The sequence below is a fragment of the Hemicordylus capensis genome, chromosome 1 (genome assembly GCF_027244095.1).
Source record: "Hemicordylus capensis ecotype Gifberg chromosome 1, rHemCap1.1.pri, whole genome shotgun sequence".
In the NCBI taxonomy this organism is placed as follows: Eukaryota; Metazoa; Chordata; class Lepidosauria; order Squamata; family Cordylidae; genus Hemicordylus; species Hemicordylus capensis.
In genome coordinates this window covers 274,568,882-274,591,415 of record NC_069657.1, presented here as the reverse complement: position 1 = coordinate 274,591,415, position 22,534 = coordinate 274,568,882, and the positions used below count along the sequence as shown (strand labels likewise).

General features: G+C 48.3%; 1 long non-coding RNA gene across 1 annotated transcript; it reads left to right on the top strand.

The window, feature by feature from the left end:
• The first annotated feature begins 19,953 nt into the window (after positions 1-19,953).
• LOC128340850 (uncharacterized) lies at positions 19,954-22,111 on the top strand. The gene is made up of 3 exons (XR_008314026.1): positions 19,954-20,018; positions 20,230-20,308; positions 22,090-22,111. It is a non-coding gene; the product is annotated as an uncharacterized LOC128340850 (long non-coding RNA).
• Positions 22,112-22,534: the final 423 nt, after the last annotated feature.

Genomic DNA, 22,534 nt, shown 5'->3' with positions numbered 1-22,534 from the left:
GAGGGGGTTGTGAGGGGCAAAAAAAAGCGCCAATTGATTTGGAGCTGGCGGGGGGGGGGGAGTTTGTTTTTGAAAAATTAAGCCAAGGGGGGGGAGGAAGACTTTTTGATGTGGGGGGGAAGCCAATTGAATTGGGGAGAGGGTGACCTTTTAAAATTTGGGAGTCAAGCCAATTGGGGAGATGGGTCTGGGAGGTTTTATTAAAAATTGGGGATTAAAGGGTGGGCCACGGGCAGTTGGGTGGAGTAGTTGTGGTGTGGGTGGCAAGTTTTTTTTGGGGGGGGGGAGAGTGGATGGGGGGAGGGCACAGCACCTACCGAGGGGGGAGGGATGCAGTCAAAGCTTGGGCACTTGCAGATCAAAGGAGGAAACCCTTATTTAGTGAACTGAAACACACAGTGTGGTATGGTTCTGGGGGGTGGTTTTCAAGTAATGCTCTTGTGGGGGGAGCATCAACCTCAATGCAGCCTATTTAGTGACTTTAAATTGCACACAACCAAAACCAGAACCCAGTCGCACCTGTACAGAAGTTGAACCCACCCACACTGTGACTCTGCCCACCATGGCAAGCAAGCAGCAGCAAACACTTGATGGCAGCATGGATGGAACATCATTATCATATAAGTGTATTGGCGCAGCAGCCATATAGTAGCAGCAAGCATCAGAGCAGAACCCATGACCCCACTCTGCCCCACCCAGAGGCCAGGAAACTCTCTGGCATGGCATTGGAACACTGCATGTAGTGGCAGCATCGGAACCCATGACCCCACTCTGCCCCACCCAGAGGCCAGGAAACTCTCTGGCATGGCATTGGCCCAGCAGTAGTGGCAGCATCGGAACCCATGACCCGACTCTGCCCCAGAGGCCATGAAACACTCTGGAAGGCACCTGTTCAAAGACCAACTGCAAGACTCATGCAATGCAACGCAGCACACAGCAGCAATTTCTTCATTGAGCAAGAAGACACAAGTTACAACAGTACATCTCCTCTCCAAGGGTCCCTCCCTCCTCCCCACACCCAAATGCATTTCAAAATAGGGGTGTCCCTATTTAAAACTGCCAACTAGGGAGGGAAAGGGGGTAACAAAAGGTGCACAATTGCACACGCACTAACCCCTCTTCTTCCGGTCCTTCTCCTGCCGCTCACTGCTGGTCACGGATACGCCGCCGCCAGCCAGCCACCCACCCCTGGGCTGGGACACAACAGGGCGGCCGCACGAGGCACAGGCAGCCAGGGTAGGTCAACGATGGAGGGGCAGAAGTGAGGAGACAGACAACACTATTTGTGTCCCTCAACTCACCCCCAAGCAGAGACAAATTAAATGAAAAACTTTTAAAAGAAAAAAAAACCGATGGCGGGGACCTCCAGGTGAGGTCGGAGGTAGGCTACTGTGTGGCTGCAGCTGTGGGAGGAAGAAGTGAAGGGAAGGATGAGGAGAGAGAAAGAGAGAGGAAGAAGAGAGGAGGAGCTGTAATGTAGCAGCGGGGGGGATTCGGGTGTGGGAGGACAGCAGCAGCAGCGGTCCCAAGAGGAGAGACCAGAGGGTGTTTGGGGGGTGGGGGGTGTTTCAGAGGGTCTGGGTATGTAGCAGGGAGTTGGGGGCAAGAGGGGGAGAGACCAGAGGGTGTTTGGGGGGTGGGGTGTGTTTCAGGGGGTCTGGGGTATGTAGCAGGGAGTCAGGGGGCAAGAGGGGGAGAGACCAGAGGGTGTTTGGGGGGTGGGGTGTGTTTCAGGGGGTCTGGGGTATGTAGCAGGGAGTCAGGGGGCAAGAGGGGGAGAGACCAGAGGGTGTTTGGGGGGTGGGATGTGTTTCAGGGGATCTGGGGTATGTAGCAGGGAGTCAGGGGGGCAAGAGGGGACAGACCAGAGGGCAGGGTGTGTTTTGGGGGGATTAGTGTGCGTCAAGGGGGCAGAATATGAGTGGGAGGGGGCAGGGCAGGAGTGGAGGAGGTGGCGGTGGGGGGAGTGGGCTTCGGGAGGGGAGGGAGGGGGGAAGCTAGGAGCAGAGGACCACACAGAGGGGAACAATCAATGAAACCAAACCAATCAATAATGAAATAAAGTCCAAAAAAGAAAACCTCGGACCAAACTGGGCAGAAAGTCTGGGGTGGGGTGGGGGAGGAACCAACAACAACCAGCAGGGAGGAAGGGACAGGGAGTGGGATACACACACAGCAAAACCAGAACCAAAAGAAGAAGTTAATCTCACAACAAAATGCAAAGGAAGACAGGACTCAACAGGCAGCAGCACACTCAGTCTGGGTGGGAGGGGGCAGGGTAGGAGTGGAGGTGGTGGCGGGAGTGGGTTTCTGGAGGGGAGGGAGGAGGGAAGCTAGGAGCAGGACCACACACAGAGGGGAACAATCAAAAATTTGAATCAAAACAATCTATATGCAAAGTAAAAAAAGGAAACCTTGGACAAAAGGCAGCCAGAAAGTCTCGGGGGGGGGGGGCAACTACCAGGGAGGGACTGGGGAGTGGGTGGGACACACACAGCGAGCAAAACCAAAACCAGAAGAACCTAATTCCACAACAAAATCCAAAGGAATGCAAGACTCAACAGGCAGCAGCACTAGGGAGGAGGGAAACAATCTTATCTGGGTGGGAGGGAGGGAGGGGGGAAGCTAGGAGCAGAGGGCCAGAGGGGGAACAAATTAACAATCAAAATCAGAACCCAAGGAATCAATTGCAGCAATAATATAAACTAAATCCTTAGAAACAGAACTCAAGCAGCCAGCAATAACAATGGTACAAGTTATTAATTAAAAACCAAAAGCAGCAAATATATAAATTTACACAGAAGCAATAAACAATCAAATTAAATGAAAGTCAAAAAGTGGAACAAAAGTCAGTCAAGAAGGCACAAAAACAGCAAAGCAATGTAGAGAAGATGGGTGGGGGGGGGAGGGCAAGCCAAAACTTTGGGAGGAATGAGTGATGGAGAGAGAGAAAGGGTAAAGGGAGAAGAGAACAGAAGAAAACACAACAGGAAAAGTTGGGAAAAGTTGAGGGAAAAGTAAAGAGGTAACTTTGGACAGATGAGACAGACACAGAGGGCAGATGGACAAAAGGTGGCACACAACAACACACAGAGAGAGCAGAGAGACAGACACCCACTAATATGACCCACAGTCAGGGACCCACAGTCAGGGACCCACAGAGACAGACACACACTAATATGACACACAGTCAGGGACCCACAGCAGCAAAACAGCAAGGTCTCAGAGATGATCCCACAACTGCAGCCAAGAGAAGTTTCTAGGCAAGAGGCTTGGGTTTATATAGGTTTGAAATTCCCTCCTTTGGAAGCCCCCACCTTTGCACTCCCCCCACGGCCAACAGGGTGCCAGCTCTCAACAGTGCAACAGCCAAGCAGCCTACCAGACCAAAGGACTCATTCTGGCCAATCAAAGGATCAATAGTGCAACCAATACAATGCCTGAAAATAGCATCACAAAATGGATGCCAGGAGCAAAAGTTTCAGGAATGAGCCACAAAATGGAGGACACACTTCTAACTTTACAGAGACACTGAAAACAGTCAATAGAAGCCTCTGGCACTCCCGAACCTGTTCGGAAAATCCGAACCGGTTCGGAACCGAACCGACCCGGATTCGGTCCGGATCGGTCCCAAAAGGGCCCGATTCAGTCCGGGATCGAACCTCCGAATCCGAACCAAACCGCACATCCCTAGGTAGTAACTAGGCTAAGTTAGCCATAACTAAGTTCCATTGAAATTTATGGGCCTTAAGGTAGTAAAGATAATTCTCAGTGATGCCTCTCATGAGTAACTTTGTCTGAATACATTATAAAAAAGCAGCATTATAAGAACACAACATAGCTAATAACGATACAATCTCAACCCATTTAAACAGATAGCAGGTTAAATTAAAATTGCTTTTTGCCCTTAGAGTGCATCTCTTCTTTTCCATGAGTATTTTTGGCTACTCCTTGCAGCAGTGAGAAGGGGCTTGTCATTCACAGAGGTGCACCTAGGTAATTTTGGAGCCTGAACCTAGAGGCCTTTGGAGCCCCCCCCCCCACCTTTCCCTAGTATTTTTTAACACTAAGAGCACCTCTGGTCATTCATGATCATCATGTGGAAGTCAGCTCATGACAGATCAAAATTCATACAAGCAGCTCACCCTTTATCAGTTCTAAAGAACACCTACTGTGGTTTGCATTCCACTTGTTTTGCATGTGAGAAAATATGCATTCAACTTATCCAGTTGATGCAGGGATGCTCAGTACAAATAAGAGCATAGACAGCATGTTAGGAAGAACATGAGAGGCTTGAAATATGCTCCTCCACTTCAAAACAGTACTTTTCAGTTTCCAGTCCTCAGTCATTTCTAATTTGTCAAGAATTGCTCTGAGTACTGTAATCTCATCATACAGTAGATCCATGTCCAGCTGTAACCTGCTGACAAGATTAAGCCTTTCAACCACCATTTCCATATCTGAATAAATGATCTGTCCAGTTGTCTGAAGTGACAGAGGCTGAAGAGAAAAAAGCCAATTTTCTTTTGAAAATTTGAACCATTTCCCCAGGAATGCAATTGCACAGTTCAGAAATGCTTGAAAATCTCTCCCTGTTGCAACTTCTGATGAAGAAAGGCCTTTTATTTTTAAATTTGCAAATTATCCATAGAAAGGAGAATTGGTCACTTACCGTGAAGGCTTCTTCTTGCTGCTGGTGTTGAGGACATCTCTGTGGGTGTCCAGCATGCTCCAGGGCAGGACATATTCAAAGTAGTAATAACCTGTAAAAGGCCCGGGAGGATAACCTCTCCCAGTTTAGTTAGAACAGCCAAGCTTCTGGAAGGTTGGAAACGGTTATAACCGGAGTAGAGGAAATCTGAGAATAGATCCAATACAGGCCACTAAGACAGACCAGTAGTCATGGACGCCCAGAGTGGGCAAAGATGTCCTCAACACCAGCAGCAAGAAGAAGCCTTCACAATAAGTGACCAATGCTGCTGCTAAGTGAGGACATCTCTGTGGGACATATAACAGCTAACAAGATCCTGGGATGGAGGGCGACAACGGCTACTGGGAAGGAAGGACATGTTGTAGAACCCGCCTGCCGAAGGCAGCCCTGGAAGAGTGCCAGAGATCCAGCTTGTAATGCCTTGTAAAGGTGATTGGGGCAGACCACATCGCTGCTTTGCAAATGTCGTCTAAGGGAGCATTCATAAAAAATGCTGCTGAAGTAGATGCCGAGCGGGTGGAGTGAGTAATGATCCTCAGTGGGGTAGGCAGGTGTTGTACCTCATATACCAAGGCAATACAAGCCTTTATCCATCTAGACAGGGTGGCTGATGATACTGGTTGCCTCATCGTGGATGGCAGGAACGATGGAAGTTGTCTGGGATAGGCAAGTCTTTAGACACTGCTGGACGTCTAGTTTATGCCATTCCTTCTCCTAAGGATGGGAAGTATTAGGGCAGAATGAGGGTAGCACTAGGTTCTGTGACCTATGGAACACAGGCCATCTTTGGTATGAATGAGGGGTTTGGTATTAATGTCACAGAGTCCGATGAGAAAATGCAGAATCTGCTATTGGCTGAGAGTGCCCTGAACTCTGAAATTCGCCTGGCAGAGGTGATGGCTACTAGGAAGGCTGTCTTCATGGGGCGTATCGGAAGAAGAATGGACCGTAGTGATTCAAATGGGGGCACGTGGAGGACCCTGAGAACCTTGTGTACGTCCCAAGAGGAGAATCTGTGTACTACCGGTGGTGAGGTTAGTGTAGCTCCCCGAAGAAATAGTTTCAAGTGTGGATGGGATGATATGCTCTTCCCCTTGGGTAGTATGAGAAGGGGTCCCAGTGCCGCTCTGTGACATTTTATGGTGTTTGCCCCCAGACCCTTGTCTAGGCCGTCCAGGAGAAATGCTAGGAGTTCCAGAAGTCCACAGTCGGTGACTGTGAATTTACATTGTCTGCACCAGCGTAGGAAGATGCGCCAGGTGGACTGGTAGATTCTTTTTGTGGAGGGTCTTTTGGATGCTAACGTATCTAGAACTCTGTTGTTGTACCCCAGGCGGCCTAACAGGTTGTATTTAGTCGCCAGGCGGCAAGCCTGAACCAAGTTGGATCATGGTGCTGGATTGGTCCTTGACTGAGTAGATTGCTTCTTGCGGGGGGGAACCACGAGCCTTCTGCTGACAGGTGGGTTATTTTCACGAACCACGGGTGGTGAGGCCAGTGGGGAGCCACCAGGATCACCTGTGCCTTCAACAACCGGACCCAGCGAAGAAACTTGGTGAGAAGTGGAACAGGTTGGAACGCGTATAGTAGTTCTCGGGGCCATGGGCTGGTCATGGTATCCACTCCCTCTGCCTGTGGACATGGGAAACAGGAAGTTGTGTTGGGATGCAAAGAGGTCCACTGATGGTTGGCCCAGAGTTTCCGTGAGGAGGCAGAAGATCTGAGGGTTGAGCCTCCATTCTACCAGATGGAGATCTTGGCAGCTCAGCCAATCCGCCTGAGTGTTTAGTGCTCTGCTGACATGGTGAGCTGTGATGGAAGTCAAGTGGGTTTCTGCCCATTGCAACAGGAGGACTGATTCTCAGTGTAGAGAGTGAAATCTGGTCTCTCCCTGGCGGTTTACATGTGACTTGGCAGTCATGTTGTCCATTCGAATGAGGTCCTTGGAGTTGATGTGATGGATGAATGCCCTAAGCGCTAACCGTATGGCCCTGAGCTCCAGCCAATTCATGCTGTGGCACTTCTCCTGCAGCATCCATGTGCCCCAGGCTGAGTGTGACAGACAGTGTGCCCCCCATCTGTGGAGACTTGTGTCTGTTGTTACTATTACTCTTGGAGGATTCAAGAAGGGCTTGCCCTGGCTGAGGCATGTGTTGCTCACCCACCAACGAAGATAATCCTTGATCAGAGTGGATAGAGAGACCCTTGTTTGGCGCCTCAGTACAATCTCTTGCTGGTGTGGTAGCAGAAACTACTACAGTGGTCTGAGATGAAATCGTGCCCAGGGAAACGCTTCCAGGGTGTATACCATTAGTCCCAACAGCTGCACTAACATCATGATGCACAGGATGTTGGCTAGATAAGCAAATAGCCTGACTCCCTGGAGTCTGAGGTGAGCCACTAGTGCGTCCATCACCTTGGTGAATATCCTTGGTGCCAATGACCGCCCGAATGGGAGCACAGTGTATGGCTAGTGGCGTCCCTGGTAGCAGAAGTGAAGCAGACATCGGGAGCGTGGATGTATCGGTATATGAAGGTAAGCTTCTGTGAGATCGATGGAGGCCAGCAGTTCTCCGTGCTGTAGGTTCTCCGCTATGGAGCAAAGAATTTCCATCCTGAATTTTCTGTGTTTGACCCATTTGTTTAAATATTTGAAGTCCAAGACTGCCCGGGATGATCCGTCTTTTTGGGGCATGGTGAACAAGATAGAGTAAATACCTAGATCAGGGTTTCTCAACATGTGGGTCCCCAGATGTAATTGAACTTCAACTCCCATAATTCCCAACCAAAGGCTACTGGGGCTGGGGATTATGGGAGTTGAAGTCCAATAACATCTGGGGATCCACACGTTGAGAAACCCTGACCTAGATGGTGCTGTTGAAGGGGAACCGGTTCTGTTGCAGCAATGTTGAGGAGATTATCTATTGCTTGCAGTAGGGCAGTATGTTTCAGGTATGATTTGGATCGTGGAGTGGGCAGGAAGCAGTCCCTGAGATGTGCTGTTAACGCGATCTTGCACCTGTTTAAAATTGTGTTGAGGACCCATTTGTCGGTTATGGAGGCCTCCCATGTGTAATAGAAGTGAGCTAGGCGGCCCCCTACCCCCACTGAGTCAGGAGGACTGGCGTGGCTTGTGCTGCTGGCCAAATGGCTGTTTCAGAGGGTTAGGGTGGGTGCTGAAGCGCTGCCTGTTCCATCCAGTGCGCGGTTGTCTCATGTCCCTATCTCTGGGAGTGGGGGGACTTACACAAAAGGGCCGAAAGGGCTGATTAAATCTCCTTTTTGGTCAGTTGTCCTTGCGGGTGGCAGATGGCAGCGCCTTTTTCTTGTCTTTTGTCTCCACCAAGATGTCCTTTAGAGCCTCGTCACAGAAGAGCTTGGTGGCTGTAAAGGTGACTGCGGAGAGGTTGGAGCGAGACATAGAGTCGACTTGCCAGCATCTCAGCCATAGCGTACGCCTGGCTACTACGTTGCTGGGCATGGCGCGGGCCCCAAAACACACTGCATCAAGGGTTGTATCTGCTATGAAGGTCTGTGCTCTCTGAATTTTTAAAAGCATTTGCCTTTGTCGGTGAAGGTCAAGCGATGGCAACTGTAGTAGCTCATCCATCCAGAGTAGTGCAGCTCTGGAGAGAATGGATGCCTCAATGGAGGCTCTTATACAGAGGGAAATGTATTCATTATTTTTCTTTAGCTGAAATTCTAGTTTCTTCTCTGTGGGGTCCTTAAGGACCGACTCTCCATCTTTAGGCAAGATGGCTCCCAAGGTGAGAGTGGCCATTTGAGCGTCCACTGGTGGAATTTGAAATAAAGTCGCTGCTGAAGGGACAAAGCCATAATGCTTATTGGCCAACGTGGTGGTCTTTCTCTGTACAGATGGGGCCTGCCATTCCTGACGCAGGACTTCTGCAAAAGTTTCCGGTAAGGGAAACGGGAGGTCTGATGGTGGTGTAGTGGGGAGTACAAGAGGGGTTCCCTGGAGGGGTTAGTAGACTCTTGCAAGCCCTCGATTGTGAGGCCCAGTGTCTGGATGGTCTTCACAAAAAGGTTAGAAAAATCTTGTGGCGGCAATAACCTGCAGGAGTGGGAGGGCTGCTCTATTTTCTGGCCATCTGACTATTCCCCCTCCTCTTTTGAATCAGCTCCAGGTTCTGGTTCAGTGGGTAAATCCATGGGCAGTCCTGACCCAATGGGCCCTTCCTCGGGGGGGGGGGTGTCAAGGGGCCCTGGGGAAACAGAGGCTCCTTGGGTCTGCCTGGGTGAGGGTCGGGTAATTCATAGTCCGAAATCTGGGAGGAATGGGGTGAAGGAGAATGCCTGGGCACTTTGCTATGCTTTCTGTAATATTTCCCTTTATCCCTGCGCAAGTGCTTGCTCTTATGGCTCCCTTTTCTCCTTTTAACAGGAGATTCTGATGAGTCTGTGCAGGGGTCCTAATCCTCTGAGGAGGATGAGGAGGAGTGCCTCACTCTGCATTTGGCACTTTTTTGTGGGGTTTGGTGGGAAGGCATTTGTCCAGGGTTTGATGCAGCATAGAGGCAAACCAGACACACCAGGGCTCAGGCATACTTCCTGGTGGAGAGGGGAGCAGGATTGTTTGGAGCAGGGCTGGTGGGGCCTGTAGGCTGGGCGTGCAAGGGTTCTGTGGAGACCGACAGTCCTGAAGAACCAGGACTCACCCCCTCCTCAATCGGCAGGAGTTCCTGCTGTCTGGGTGGTAGTAGGAGAGGTGTTGCACTGGAGGCTCCTGTGCCCACACTGTCCTCCAGTTGCTGGGGAAGGGGCATTTCCCCCTTTGGGGACGATTCTGGAACCTCGATGCCTTCCTTGGATGACGAATCGCTCGATGCTGTGGCATTGATGTCTTTTCCCACCCCTTTGCTTTTTCTGGCCGGCATGGAGGAGGAGCGCCCGCTCGGCTTGGTGGGAGCGGCCGTGGTGGGAGAAAGCTGTGGAGGGCTGAGCCCAGACTCTTCCAGGGCCGCGGGGTCCGAGCTCTCCGGGCAAGTGTGGGGGGAGGTGGAGTGGTCGCACCTCCTGGCGCATTAAAGTGAGAGTAGCTTTGTCACCAGAGAAAGGCCCCTCAAATCTCTTTCCCTCTTTCATTTAACTGGTACAACAAGATATGATAGAGATACCTTATTGGCTTCTGATGAACTTTCATAAATTATAAACTTGGATATGGGTTGATATTGGCCCCTCATTCAAATGTTGCGAATGTGACCTCCAGGTGCATGCTGTTTCACCTCACACACTCCACCATGCGAAACTGAAAAGTCTCTTGCATATATTGCAATGAGCTTTCAGAGCATTATCGTGCACTTTAGACACAACCAACAGAACTCCTTTCCCTATTCTTCACGATATTTTTGAATTCGCCTGCCTTTTTTTGTTGGAGGCGGGGTGGAAGAAGAAGATGCCATGATGACAGACAGTCTCCCTGTTCAACTCAAGGGAGAGACTTTTGTAGAATGGGCCACGCCTTCACAGGCCTGGAGCTACTCTCTGCTCCACAAGACTCAGCCTCCTCCTATTGCCTGCAGGGGCAAAGCTACTTTATCCACAAAATGTAACACAAATTGATCACAGTGGGCTGGTGAGGGTTCTGTTTGATGGTCTTTGGGGCCCTCACATAGGAGGCCCAGAACCATTCAAAAAAGCTCCACTGGATGACACTGAGCAGATGTGATAGTGGTGGAAGAGTAGGATGGTGAGGGAGATGGTCTCCCGAACAAACCAGGGCAACCCCACCTCCCCGCTCACTCTTCCTTGGTTGATGCTGCACCTGGAAACCTGGTGGGCATATCTGGGAGAGATTTACAGCTCCCCCATCATCCAACCAGGTCTCTGTAATGCACACCAGTTCTGTGTGCTCATCCAGGATAACCTCCTGTAGGATTGTGGTCTTTGCCATGTCCTACTCCCATGCACCATATTGCCCTCTGCCAAGGACCACCTCAGTTGGAAGGACGTCCTCCGAAGTAACACCACCACCCCGACACATATTGTGAAGAGCAAAACCTTAATAATGACAAGACATAAAAACTCACTCTTATTAAAAAAAACAGAGGCAATATTCTAAATAAACCCCACCCCTTCTAGTCCTTTGGCCACTGGTCAGAAACAGTACCAGGCATTGTGTTCCAGGGGCAAGGTTAATCAGCTAAGCTGCTAGGCTCTATGCAGCTGCTGCAACCCCAGGCAGGTAAGGGAGTGTGGTTCCCATCAGTGTTCTTGCTCTGCAGTCCTCCAGGTCTCTACTACACTTTGTCCCTGACTCCTCTGGTCTAATAGCTATTCCCCACATGGATGAGAGCCACAAGGATGAGAGCCCTTGTGCTCTCGCCCCTAGGCTTGCGCCAAGGGCTCATGCGTCTGGCCCAAGACGTCCTTTTGTGGAGGGACTAGAGGTGCTTGCAGAGGGGATGGAGCAGATAGAAACACTCAGCAGTCATTAAGGCAGGGCTCCAACCAGCAGTAGCAGGGCAGGAGGTTGCCAGCTCCCCCCACCCCAAGCACCTGGCCCAAGCTGTTCTTTTGTGGAGTGGGCAGGGATACCTACAGAAGGGGTTGAGCAGATGGAAACACTCAGCCGTCATCAAGGAAGGGCTCCACTCAGCAGCAGCAAGACAGGAGGTTGGCAACTTCCCCCAACCTCAAGCCCCTGGCCCAACTTGCACTCTGTTGATTCTCCAGGATCTCTCAGCGGCTTTCGATAACTTCGACCATGGTGACTCTGCTCCTACTTGGAGGGTTGTACTCAGAAGGTAGTGCTGGGGGATCCCTGCTCCACCCATTGCCACAGGGATATATTCTGACCCCTATGCTGTTTAACATCTACATGAAACTTCTAGGAGAGGTCATCTAGGGGGTGGGCTGCGGTGCTGTCAATATGCTGATGACACCCAGCTCTATCTGTCTTTTAAATCAGAAGATGCCAGGGAGGCCGTGGATGCTCTAGATCGTGGTTAGAGGCTGTTCTGGACTGGATGGGGGCAAACAAGCGGAAACTTAATCCAGATACAACGGAAGTGCTCTGGGTTGGTAAAACTGATCATCCAAGCAGTGAGGTAAATCTGGTCTTGGACGGGGTCGCACTCCCTCAGAAAGATGAAGTCTGCAGTTTGGGGGTGTTTTTGGACCCGACACTGTCCTTGGAGACAAAGGAGGTGGCAGTGTGCAGACGTGCTTTTTACCAGCGACAGCTGGTACTCCAGCTGCAAACCTGGTTGAAGAAGTCGGACCTGATCTCAGTCACTCATGCTTTGGTAACATTCAGATTGGACTGCTGCAATGCACTCTACATGTGGCTGCCCTTGATGATGATACAGAAGCTTCAGCTGGTCCAGAATGCTAATGGAAGGATGCTTGTGAGTACAAGTCTCTTCATGAGTGTCACACCCATCCTGTGGCAGTTTCATTGGTTACCAGTTTGCTTCTGGGTGTCGGTCAAGGTGTCAAGGTGTCGGTCTTGACCCTGAAAGCTGTACATGGGTTGGGGCCGGGGTACCTGGGCACATTCCATTGATTTCAATGAAACTTACTTCCGAGAATGTGAGCTTAGCCTTAGCAATATTGTTATGACAGAATGCCATAACTCAGCTCCCCAGGGTATAACTTTCTCTTTGTCTTCTTGATGTCTTTTTCCAGCCTTTTATAGGCAAGGTCTTCCTTTTGAGGTTTTAGGAAAAGTAATGGGAAATGACTGTCATTTTGACATTACAGGTGAAAAACTGAAGGTATTACCATTAATCATTACAATGTCCTACACTGTCTGTTTTAGTCCTTGCAGAGAAGCAAAATATTTGCACTTGATTTTGATTCAGATTCTGGATCAAATAAAAAACCCAACCATATTACAAATTAGCTGTTTTGGAATTTGGCAGACTGATAGAAGGGGAGCTTCAACATTAAGGAACTCACACCTCCCCAAAACTTGCCTTGTCCCATGCTCCTGGTGGGGGCCAGACCGCTTTCAAAAGTGAGCCTTTATAAGTTTTGATACAACCACCTCACCTTGTCCCATGAAAGGGCCTCCCCACTCCCATCTTCCCCCTACAGTTCCCTGTAGCCCCAAAAAGTATGTCCCTGAAGATCCCCTGAACTTTCAGGAACATCTTTTAAAAGGGCACAGAGAGCTGTAGAAGGAAGGTGGACCAGTGAAAACTGCTCCTCCCTTCTTGCACGAGCAGAATGTCTTCTGTTCACACAAATACTAGTCTGCATGCTGCTGAAAGATCTGAAAGAAAAGACAATAGAAAACACCACTATGTATTTAAAATATTTATACCCTGCCCCGCCATTACACTACTGCTGAGGCCGGCTAACAACATTAATAAAAGATATACAATGTAGAATAAGACTAATAAAGTTAAACAAGTTTAAAAGACCAGGCTAAAAACACATTTAAAATTACAATTTTAAGAAGTTTCCAATTAAAAATTATTAATAAAAAGCGAAAACCTGAGAACTATAAAAACTAAAGAACCCACCAGTTATAAGCAGCAGATAAAACATTAAAAAACCTCTTTTCAAAAATGTTTTAAATTGTTTTTGTTTTAAAAAACACTGAGGAAGGGAGCATGGCAAAGCTCTTCAGGGAGGGTGGTCCAAAGCCGAGGGGCCGCCTCCGAAAAGGCCCTGTCTCTAGTCCCCGCCAACCGGATCTCTGTTAGTGGCGGAGCCATAAGCAGGGCCTGAGATGCCGAGTGGAGGGCCCTGGCAGGTTCATATGGGCAAATGTGGTCCGGCAAAGTAACAAGTAAGATAATGGAACATTCTGCAGAGTGAGGAGTTGGATATTTTTGTTTTTTGGGTGGTTGACTACAGTGCTAGAAGACACTTGTGATAGTATGCTATTGTCCTGCTCTTAGATACTCCTCCCCATTCTCACTCTAAATTAGTGATTTCTAATAGGCAGAACTGCGTTCACCACGAGGTGAATTGAAGTGGTTCGGGTGGCAGATTACAAGGGAGCAGGAGGTCTGTTGGGGGGTGTCACCACCACTGCTGCCTGATTTGGTTGCATAGTCTGAAGGCACTGAGCACCCACCCATCTGCATATTTTTATGTACAACACTGGTTTGGCAGCATGAGACAACTCTTACCTGCCTGTCAATGATCATATGTGAGTTTTTCACAAGGCTCCAAGTGCCAGTTTCTGGGTTGGTTTTATGTGCTGCTCTGTGGGTTGGGTGAGGGCAAGAGCCTGCACATGTACATGCCAGTGACACAGCTGGGTATGCAATGAGGGCCATAAGATGAAAAATACCGTGCAAAAATGAAAATTCAAAGATCAGATTACTGATAGGAATGGCAACACTACTGATACTTAAAAAGTGGCCAAGGCTCTTATAAATAAAGGAAGCAAAACGTATGTATCCACATGACTAGTTCAAAATGCTATATTGTACCATGAACATATCGATCAAAAATCTAGAGACCTAGACAAATTACCATAGGTATAACACTTAATTCTACACCTGCACAAAGTTAAACGTTTAGATACCAATAGAGGACAGTAAACTGTATCCAAAATAGCTATACATATGAACAATAGCACAATTGTACTACAAATGGTGTCTGTAAGTCCATATGAAATAAAGTGGATGTTCCAACGTTGATGGAAATTTCAATTGTGCAATGGTGAGTAGATATAGTTATTAATGTCTAAACACACACAGGAGAAATAAAGCTTCTTGCAAAGCTAAGTTTGGAGTCCTGAGTCCTGTGAAAAAACCTGCAAGGAGGAGTAAAAACTTCTTCCAAGGCTGAATCTTGTAAGAAGGTCCTCAAAATTGGATCCTTATAGAAAAATCTCTAATGGGCTAACCTGGGAATCTCCAGCCCATTTCGGGTAGTCCTTCATCAGAGCCCAATTCTGAAAACATAAAATAAGAGCTAGCAGGTCTCACAACCAATTATATACATGAACAATCATTATAGTATCAGCAACCACCTCCCATTTATATGTCAAATGATACATACCAGCTTCCTCCCAAATACAGTCTTTCTAGAGGCAGTTCTTCCTCCTACATTTTACTAGGGAAGCAGAGCATTTACTACTTGACAAATTGTAGGGCTTGAAAATATATAGCCCATCAATTAAGAAAGTACTAATTAGGTGCAAACACCTACAGATTGATCTCACAAGGCAGTGATAAGTACGTAAGAAAATCAGCTGTGTGCTATTACAAATGCAATTAATATTCCAAGTTGTTAACACAATCATCTTGCTACGATTACCGACGCGCCACGTCAGCACGTGGTTCATTCTTTCAAAACACATGAGATGCCAAATATTTTAAAGTACAGTGACACATCCAATATCTGACATATAACGTTCTCTTCCCAGTAATCATTCAGTCAGACAACCTTCATATACAGATAGTACATGACCATTAACCTCATATAGATTCCAATCAGAAAAAAGTTTTTTTCTTACAAATTAGTCTCTCAAAATACTAATAAGTACAAAGAAGAACCAACTATGTAATGCATTTTATCTGCAAGTTGTTTAACAGTACTATCTCACTACAACTGCCAACACTGTGAGTTAACATATAATTGACTCTGCTCTTCAAACTACAAACATATATTAATAGGAAAGTGTTGCCAGTGATTCTTTCAAAGAAAAATGTCAACAAAGACACGCATCTATTAATTACAAATTACAAAAATACTGCCAGATCATATGCTGAGTTAAGACCATTTGGAAAAACTGTGTTTAGTTTATATATAAAGGTGGATTCCATTTTAAAAAGAAATAAGTCAATATTCTCATGTCCAAATTTCCGGGGTTGATATCTAAAGATGACACTGAATCTGATATCTTCAGGAGAATGTTGGAAAGATCTAAAATGCTCCATAAGAGGGGCTTCCAAAACATTATGTTTTATTCTGGAACGGTGTTCCAGAATCCTAGTCCTTACTGCCGGGGTGCTCTTGCCTACATATTTTAGACCGCAAGGACATGTAATCATGTAGATAATGTTCTTACTACTACAATTAGCGAAAAATGATAATTTAACCATTCGTTTTTCTCGGGTAACGTATATCTCCTTAATTTCCACAGCTAGATTACAGGCGGCACAATGGCCACACCGATAAAACCCCAATGAAGGTTCATTTACTGCTGAACTGACATACATGTCAGCTTTTACCAAATGATCTCTAATGCTTTTGGTTTTTTAAAAAGCAAAAATAGGTGGCAATGAGAGAATAAGATAATATTTCAATCTCCCCGGAACCGCAAGGGCAAACACGTCCTTCAAATGGGGTTCTTTGGAATCTTCCCACCAGCAGTGCCATATGCAGGGCGTTACAACGGGCCAGTGTCAGAGCAATAAGGAACTTAGAAACTGTCATCTGAGACAACTAGTTTGCAGGGGAATGATTCATGATCCAACTGTCCAATAAAACATTGGCTGGTATAACACCACAGTCAATTTGCCACTCCATGTGATGGATTCTTTCTCTTAGCTTAGTTCTAGCAGTATCATAAAAACAGGTTGCTCACCTGTAACTGATGATCTGGTAGAGATCCCTTGATATCCATTAGAATGGGTTCTGCGCCTGCGCGGAAGCCTCTCGGTGTCGAGTTTTACAGCTCCTTCCAGGCGCCTGCGCCCCGCCCCACGTGACCACGTGGCTATTTAAGGCGGGAGGAAGCGCAGGCTGCTCGGTTCCTTGGAGACCGCCGAAGCAGTCGTAGATTCATGAAGATTCACTGTAACAACCTATGGTGCACTGCAGAGGGGAGGCTAGGGAGGGTCTAATGGATATCAACGGATCTCTACCAGATCATCAGTTACAGGTGAGCAACCTGTTTATCTAGTACGGGATCCGTTGATATGCATTAGAATGGGTGTTTAGTAAGCTCCAGAAGGAGGAGGGAGCAGTGCCTCATTGTAACACCCTTTTGAGAACGCCTCTCCCAAAGTTCGCCTCCGCAGCGGACCGTAGGTCAATGGCATAATGTTTTACAAATGGTTCTTCAGAAGACCATGTAGCTGCCTTGCAGATCTCCGTGAAGGGTACTCCAGATAGAAATGCTGCAGAAGTGCCATATGCTCTGGTTTAATGTGCTTTAATAGTCTTTGGAGCCGGCACGCCTTGAATTGAATAGGTGACGCGGATCGCATCCACTAGCCAGTGAGACAATCACTGCCTAGACAGCGCTTGGCCCTTAGAAGACCCTCTATACGATATCAGTAGCTTCTTAGAGTTTCTGAACGGTTTAGTTCTTGACAGATAGTAGAGCAGTGCTCTGCGGACATCTAATGAATGTAGAGCCTTCTCTAACGGTGTCGATGGGGCTCTAAAAAAGGTTGGCAGGACTATGTCCTGATTGACATGGAATTCTGAAACTATTTTGGGCTTAAATCTGATGTCCGGGCGTAGAAGAACTTTATCCGGGTAAAACCGGGTATATGGGACATCCATGCGTAGCGCAGTCAGTTCGCTAACCCTCCGGGCCGTTGTGATAGCTACTAAAAAGGATGTCTTCAAGGAGACATGATGGAGAGTAGCCGTGTTCATTGGTTCAAACGGCGGTTCTGTCAGCGCAGAGAGCACTAAAGATATGCTCCAAGGTTCAATAGGTTTGCGTGTAGGAGGGTAAAGATTGGACAGTCCTTTTAGGAAATTTTTACATGCCGGGTGGGAGAAAAGTGTCTTGCCATCCCATCCAGGATGTTTTGCTGTAAGGGCAGCCAAGTGTACTCGTATGGACACATTAGAGAGACCTGATTCCTTAAGGTCCGTTAGATACAGTAGAACTTGTCGTATGGACGCCTGCCGTGGCCGAAATCCATGCGTTTCTGCATAAGTCGAAAAACGCCTCCACTTGCTAGCATAGTTTTTTCTAGTGGATGGTTTCCGGACGTTCAGCAAGATTTTCTTCAAAAGTTTATCCGCCATGCTGTCAGTTGAAGCGTTAGTACTTCTGGGTGTAATACCCGACCGCGTTCCTGAATCAGCAGGTCTGGGCGATTTGGTAGCCTTTTGTAAGTATGAGAGCTCAGTCTGAGTAAATGCGGAAACCATGGCTGGCGTGGCCACCATGGGGCAATCAGGATGCACTTCACAGGGGTATGCAGGAGATTGGCTACGATTCTGCTCAATAGTGGCAATGGTGGGAACATGTAACATCGTTCTATTGACCAGTCTATCTGGAACGCGTCCCCCAGAGAGTCCGGGTCGTGTCCCGCCCTGGAGCAGAAGCGTCTGCACTTCGCATTTTCTGAAGTGGCAAACAGGTCTATTTCCGGTGGACCCCATTGGCTGAAGATCTGTTGAAGATACTGGTCGTTCAGTTCCCACTCGTGACGTTCCCTGGTGAACGAGCGGCTGAGATCGTCTGCTAACACGTTGTCGGAGCCCTTTATGTGAATTGCAACTGGCGTTATGCTGTTCCTGATGCACCAGTGCCAGATCTGGATGCTCAGAGCACAGAGGGATCTGGAGATTGTCCCCCCTTGCCTGTTGAGGTAGGCTATAGCTGTGGTGTTGTCCAATTGCAACTGGACTACCCTGCCCCGTAACATGGGGAGAAAGGCCTTCATGGTTTGGAATACAGCTAGCAGCTCTAAGAAGTTTATGTGCAGGAGACTCTGGCTCCGCGTCCAAAGGCCCTGTGTAGTAGCGGCATTGCAATGACCCCCCCATCCGTGGAGAGAGGCATCGGTTGTGACCCATACGGATGGGAGTTGGACGTGGAAAGGAATTCCCCTTTGCAGATTCGATCGCTGGGTCCACCAAGAGAGTGACCTCAGGATAGGCAGTGGAATCGTCAGCAGTTTCTCGGAGCTGTCTCTGAGTAGATTGAAGGAGGACAGGAACCACAGTTGCAATTTCCTCATTTTGAGGCGAGTATAACGGACAGTTGTTCTGCATGACGCCATCAGGCCCAACAGACGTTGTACATGCCAAGCGGTTTGTTGTCGCGTGGACTGGAAAGTCCTGACTAGGGACGTTATGCTTTGAAACCGTTCCTCTGGCAGGAACGCCCTTCCCATTGTGGCATTGAGCTGAGCTCCAATGTAAGAAATGGACTTTGCTGGCGTTAGCTTCGACTTTTTCCAGTTTACCTGTATGCCCAAGTCCCGGAGAAGCTTCAGCATGTATGTTATCTGTGATAGTAACTCCTCTCTGCTCCTCGAGGATAGAAGCCAATCGTCCAGATACGGATACAGCTTCAGACCCCTTGTCCGCAGATGGGCGACTACCACTGCCATACACTTTGTAAAGACACGGGGAGCTGTGCAAAGGCCGAATGGCAGCACCCTGTATTGGAACAGTGAGGTCCCCACTGTAAACCGTAGATACTTTTGATACGAAGGTCGGATCCCAATGTGAAAATAGGCATCCTTCAAATCCAACGTTACAAACCACCTTTCCAGATGTAGAAGAGGTAGGACGTCCTGCAACGTCGTCATCCGATACTTTTTCACATGAATGAACTTGTTCAGATGTCGCAAGTCCATGATGGGCTGAATACCTCCGTCCTTCTTTGGAATTTGGAAGTACCGAGAGTAGAATCCCTCCCGGCGGTTTGCCCATCGTACTGGTACTACTGCTTTCTTGAGTAGGAGTTTTTCCAACTCCTCTCGAAGAGCTGGTGAAGCGCGTGTGAACCGAATTCTCCTGAATTTCGGTATGGTTTTGAATTCTATTGCATAACCTGATTGAATGATCTTTAGGACCCAAAGATCCGATGTTATGTTGCGCCATGCGTTTGCATGACTTGCCAGCCTGATTGTATTGGCGGCTAGTGGGTCCGGTTGTGGGATGTTGTAGACCAGACTCCATTGCTCGTTGGTGTTCTGGGAGCAGGAGAATAGGGAAGTACCATTTGTGGACGATAGGCTGACTTGAACTTCAAAGACGCTGTTTGTTTCCGTCCGAATGTTTGTTACGTTGGCTGGACGCAAATTTCCCTTTTTGTTGGGTTGGTCTCTTAGAAAACTGATGGTAAGTTTTCCGGAAGTCTCTACGGTCCTGCTGTCTATACGATGAACCCCGTCTATACGAGGTACGTTGTCTATTCCCATAAGACGTGGATTGTGAAACCGTAGAAGTGAAGGTTTTAGCAGTAAATTTTGACTTCTTCATCTTCTCCATGGTGGCGTCAGTTTCCTCGGAGAAGAGACCTTTGCCGTCAAAAGGCAGACCCTCAATTTTGTCCTTCATGTCTTGTTGCAGGTTTGCCGATCTCAGCCAGGCGTGTCGACGTAAGGTAACGGCAGTTGTGATGGAGCGGGATTCAGATTCTGCCAGGTGCTTAGCAGTACTCAGCTGTTGGCAGGTAAGGTCCCCTGCCTTTTGTAACATTTTCCGGAACCTCAGTTTTATTTCATCCAATGTCATGGAATCCAGATCTTTTTCTAGATCTTCCCAAATACAGTAACTGTACTTAGACATACAGGCTAGATAGTTCGCTACTTTGACCGACAAACAGGAAGTAGAATACAATTTTCTTCCCATCACATCTAACTTCCTGCCTTCTTTATCTGCAGGGGTAGTATGACGTCGAGTAGATTTGGAGGACGTGGCACAGTCGATGACCAACGAATTAGGGACTGGGTGTTTAAAGAGGTCGGTGTTATCTCTTTCCTGAACTCGGTAGAGTCCTTCCAGTCTTTTAGACGTTGGGGTGGAGGTGTGGGGGACTTCCCAAGCGCACTGTGCAGCGTTTGAAATTATCGGTAGCAGGGGAAGCGCCACGGGTTCAGCCGACTGTGATCTACGCATGAAATTGTAGACAGGATCGTCTATTGTCTTCAATTGTGAACTAAGATCCAACCCCAGTGCATTCGCCATACGTTTAACATGGCAGTGGTAGGCCTTTAATTCCTCCGTTGGCGACACATGGGATGGAGTAGCCACATCAGGAGATGGGTCCGCTTCAATAGTTTCTCCATCGGACTCAAAGTCAGATGATCCATGGTGACTTTCACCAGATTCTGCGTCTGAAATAGAATGGCGAGATGGTGATACAGCTTTCCTCGGGTGTGTGGTAGGAGCAGGGTCAGTTTGTGCATCCGCATCAAGGAATTTTTGAACATTTGTTTGGGTTTGCACGGAGGTGGTGTTGACTTTCGTCTGTGTCCCCACGGTAGAAAATGTTCTGTTGAGAGGTAGAGCAGTTGTCATGGAAGACCTCCATGTCCGGTGCTCTTGGAAGTCATAACCTGCTCCAGGAGAAACAGTCCCTGGCAAGGCCGATTCTGTTGAGGGCGATACTTGATGGCTGAATCCACAAGTGTGCCATGGAGTTGGCAAGGCAAGTTGTCCAGCTGTTAGTACCATGGTCCCAACTTTGAAGGTTGTATTTCCCTGATAGGTAGCGGGAGTGGTAGCAGTAGAGTCCAGCATTTTAATCAGTGGATCTAATTGTGGAGCATCAACCTCTGCCGTCTCTAACATAGTAAAAGTCATGGGTGCTCGAAACCGTGGAGTCACGGTTGTGACATTCACCGGGGTATTCAGTGCTGAAGTTTGAATTTCTTCTCTCGATATCGACGGCGAGCGAATCGGTGTCGGCGCCGGTTGTAGGTCTCTTGTAGTCGGTATCAAAACACTTGCAGCCTGAGAAGGCGGAGGGAATTCTTCCATCGGCATCGAGATGTTTGCAGTCGATGTCGAAGGACCTTGGGCAATTGGATCTAACGTAACCGGTATGGATGGTTGCGTCGACGTCGAGGTAGCAGCAGGTCTCGATGTCGACCGTGGCTCAGTAACTGTCGGCCTGGACGGTGGTGTCGATGTCGAACTAGCAGCCGGTCTCGATGTCGACCGCGGCTCAGCAGTAATCGGTATGGAAGGCGGTGTCGATGTCGAGCTAGCAGCAGGCTTCGATATCGACAAGGGTTCAGCTGGAGACCTCGATATCGAAGTCGATTCTGTAGGTGGCGAAGGTTGTGGCATAGATTTTTTCGGCGCCGTACTCGTCAATTCCGAGACGAACACAACCTCTTGCGCTGCAGTCGGCGACGGTGTCGATTCCGACAAAGCTCGGTGCCGTGATTTTTTGGCGGGAGCAGTTGCGGACGCCATCTTTTCTCCCGGCCTTTTCAAGGACTTAGGGGATTTCTTGGGATGAAGCTTCGAAGTTTTAGACTGGGCCGGACCCAGGTCCTTCGAGCTATGCGGCTGAGGAGATTTTGAAGAGGGCCCCGATAGGACATCATCATATAGAGCAGCCCTCAAACGCAACTCGCGATTTCTCCGAGTTTGCTTCGAAAATGATAGGCAGATTTTACACGCTGCAGTCTTGTGGGCCTCGCCAAGGCACAAGAGACATAAATTGTGACGATCCTGTGAGGGCAATTTAGCTTTGCACTCTGTGCAGCGTTTAAAATTACGTTTCCCTACAGGGGATTCCATGGTACTCACAAGCCGAAGCCAGAAGCCAGAAATCAGTCCGATCTTTCGCCAAACAGTGGAACAAGAAGGCCAAGGTAATTTCAGTCCGGGTCAAAACGATAGTAGTAGTAGTAGAATAGTCAAACAGTCCAATATCAAAACCAGTGAATCAAAACTGAGAATTTTTTCCAAGGATTCAGTCGCGAAGGAGCCGTAGAAACCAAGTGATTTCCACGGCGGTCACAAAGGAACTGAGCAGCCTGCGCTTCCTCCCGCCTTAAATAGCCACGTGGTCACGTGGGGCGGGGCGCAGGCGCCTGGAAGGAGCTGTAAAACTCGACACCGAGAGGCTTCAGCGCAGGCGCAGAACCCATTCTAATGCATATCAACGGATCCCGTACCAGATCCTAAAGTTAATATAGCAGCGGGGGGAAACCCATAATAACGGAGCTTTTC